Source organism: Pristiophorus japonicus, unplaced genomic scaffold, assembly GCF_044704955.1.
Source record: "Pristiophorus japonicus isolate sPriJap1 unplaced genomic scaffold, sPriJap1.hap1 HAP1_SCAFFOLD_130, whole genome shotgun sequence".
Taxonomy (NCBI): domain Eukaryota; kingdom Metazoa; phylum Chordata; class Chondrichthyes; family Pristiophoridae; genus Pristiophorus; species Pristiophorus japonicus.
This window is the reverse complement of record NW_027250967.1, coordinates 1,549,919-1,553,285: the sequence shown is the minus strand read 5'-3', so window position 1 is coordinate 1,553,285 and position 3,367 is coordinate 1,549,919. Positions and strand designations below refer to the sequence as shown.

The 3,367-nt window shown below is 49.5% G+C and overlaps 1 non-coding gene across 1 annotated transcript; it reads right to left on the bottom strand.

The window, feature by feature from the left end:
- Positions 1–429: 429 nt before the first annotated feature.
- trnak-cuu (transfer RNA lysine (anticodon CUU)) lies at positions 430–502 on the bottom strand. Its single transcript has one exon. It is a non-coding gene; the product is annotated as a tRNA-Lys (tRNA).
- Between the last annotated feature and the right edge of the window lie 2,865 nt (positions 503–3,367).

Sequence of the window (3,367 nt, the reverse complement as noted above, 5' to 3'; positions counted from 1 at the left end):
GGTTTACACCAGCGGATCGAAGCTGCATTTGAAACCCACAAACAACTCATTAATTATTCGCTCTTCCCCAGTTCCAGAGCTCAGAGGGTTATTGTCCATCCCTGGGATACAAGCTACCTCGGACCCGGACCAAAGCTCCCCGTACACCAGCACAGGCTCAGGAAAACCCCAGGGAAGAGGTTATCCCGGTCACTGGGCCTTCCAGCAGTCCTGAACAAGCTCCCGGTCTGAAACTTTCCAGAGTAATAACTTGTAACTGGAGCATCTAACAGTAAGGACGGCCGAGCGGTCTGAGGCACTGCTTTCATTGTTTGATTAAATTATCAACTCTCCCTCAGTTCGCATTTTTATCATTGTGCAAAAGAAGATCATGGGTTCATTAATGATATTTACCCGCGAAAGCAACATAAAAGTTTAATGAAAAGTAATCGCCCAACGTGGGGCTCAAACCCACGACCCTGAGATTAAGATTCTCATGCTCTATCGACTGAGCTAGCCGGGCTTCTCTACATTTACTCTGTCAATCCCCTTCAGAATATTGTCCGTTTCAATGAGATCACCTCTCATTCTTCTGAACTCCGGAGAGCATCGGCATATTCTACACAATCTCTCACCATAGGACAGTCCTCTCATCCCAGGAATCGATCTGGTGAACCTCCGTTGTACCACCTCCAAGGCAAGTGTATCCTTCCTCAGAAAAGGAGACCAAAACTGTGCGCAGTACTCCAGGTGTGGTCTCACCAGGACCCTGTACAATTGGAGCAAGATTTCCTTACTCTTGCACTATGGGCGGAATATTAGGTGCTATGGTCCGAATATCCTGATTTTCTGCTGATTCTACGGTTGTATAAAAAGTTATTAAAATTCGACAGTCACTCGGCAAACATATTTGTATTTCCTTCAGTGTGCAACACATGTGGGTGGATTAATGATGATTGAAACAATTATTCAGTATCTCACAGACTTGAATTATATTTGTCTACTTGCTCTGTAAAAATGCTTTCCCTGACCAGGAATCAAACCCAGACCACGGCAGTGAGAACACCAAATCCTAACCACTAGACTACCAGGGAACACTGCTTGCAGCCTCTGCGATAGCTTTAAATATAGTCAGCTTACAATCACAGCTGAGAATTGTGCGGTGACACGGGGTGTAACTGGATTTTCTGGGAGCAGCGTGGAGGCCCCGACCTGCGTGAGAACACCAGCGGCAGGTCGGGGCCATAAAAGGAGCGGTGAGCGGTGGCCTGGGAGCAGCGTGGTGGTGTACCACGGCAAGGTACAGCGCGAGCTGGTGCAGGATGGCGACGGCAGCGAAGAGTGATGTCATCAAAGTCCAGGTCGGTGTTTGGAGCGTGGGCAGGTACAGCAGGAGCAGCGAGAGACTGTGGAGGGATGTGATCGGGGCCCAGGGGTGGTGTGAGTTCAGGGCCAGGGGCCCAGGGGCAGCACGGACCAGCCCACACTGCGATATGTGTGCGCACTGGGTCCGTGCAGCAGAGCTGGTCTCCAGTCGTCTTGGATAACTCTTGCCACTGGACCAAGACCTCGCTCTGTCAAGCCCGTGTGATGGCTGGGGTTCAACGGCCACCACATGTTAAAAAAATCCAGGCACAGGTATCTTCCACCCTTCAACATGCAGTTCGGGACCTGGAATATTAGGTCCATCATTGAAACACCTGTGAACTCATCCTTTTTTGGCGTGGAAGCAAGTCATCCTCGCTACGAGGGACTGCCTATGATGCTGATGAACTGGATTTGCTGCAGTCCGCGGGCAGCAGGTGATGAAAGCGGGCGTGAGAGGGTGAGTGACAAGTGGGCACTGCTTCTGATGCTGTCTGACCCACGGTGGGAGTGGCCGGGGATTTTAAAGCCCTTTCATTGCACCAATGCAGGGCAAATGAAACTGTGTTTCAGGAACCTTCATGTATACAAACATGGGCACTCTGCACTGTCGACCTCGTGGTGCAACGGTAGTGTGTCTGACTCCAGATCAGAAGGCTGCATGTTTATATCACGTCGGGGTCACTGTACTTTTCCATATTGTTCTTCCGGAATTGAGATTTACTTTGCTGTATCACAATTTACTTTCCCACCCATCTTTGTACCATCAGCAAACTTGGCTCCATTGCACTCGGTCCCTATATCCCTGGGATAGGGGAGGGAAGACACACCGGAGAAGTGTGAGCTTGTGGACAGGAGAAGTTGCAGCTGCTGGAGCTGTGCGTTTGATCGGGGAGGGACGGGGGGAGCGACCGCAGAAGCTGAGAAGCTGCTGTGCTTTTCATCGGGTTTGACACTGTTTAAAAATGGCAGAGTGCCAAGTTTTCTCTCCCTACTGCCCATGCGCCAAGGTGCCAGCAGTGTTTTCGGCGCAGGCATTTGGCTCCGCCCCCCACTTCACCATCGACACCATGCCAGGACTCCGGGGACTGTACACAGCAGCCAGGATGGGGTGAGTTTTTCCCCACGCCGTTTCCAGCGCGCAAAGTCGGTGCGCTTGAGGTCAGTGAGCCGACAAAACTGCTTGGGGAAAATTTAGCCCCTGAAGAGTAAGGAGTGCACTGAAGGAAATACAAATATGTTTGCCGAGCAACTGTCAATTTTAATAACTTTTTATACAACCGTCGAATCAGCAAAAAAACAGGGCACTCGGCCCATAGATCCTAATATATAGCCCACAGTACAAGCGTAAGGAAGTCTTGCTACAATTGTACAGGGCCCTGGTGAGATGAGGAGAAACTTCTTCGCTCAGAGAGTTGTTAACCTGTGGAATTCTCTGTCGCAGAGTTGTTGATGCCAGTTTGTTAGATATATTCAAGAGGGAGTTAAGATGTGGCCCTTACAGCTAAAGGGATCAAGGGGTATGGAGAGAAAGCAGGAAATGGGTACTGAGCTGAATGATCATCCATGATCTTATTGAATGGTGGTACAGGCTCGAAGGGCCGAATGGCCTACTCCTGCATCTATTTTCTATGTTTCGATGTTTCTCTGTCCTGCTACTGCTTCTTTAATAATGGATCCCAACATTTGCCCAACCACAGATGATAGGCTAACTGGTCTATAGTTTCCTGCTTTTTGTCTGCCTCCTTTTTTAAATAGGGGCATTACATTTGCAGTTTTCCATTCTACTGGGTCCTCCCTAGACTCCAGCGAGTGAATGTCCACAGATCCCTGAAAGTAGCAGGCCAGGTAGCTAAGGTGGTTGAGAAGAAATATGGAATGATTGCCTTTATTAACCGAGGCATCGAATACAAGAAATGGCGTCGGTGGGGCAGGTTAGGTCACAGCTGGAGTACTGCGTGCAGTTCTGGTCGCCATATTACAGGAAGGGCATGATTGCACTGAAGGTAGTGCAGAGGAGATT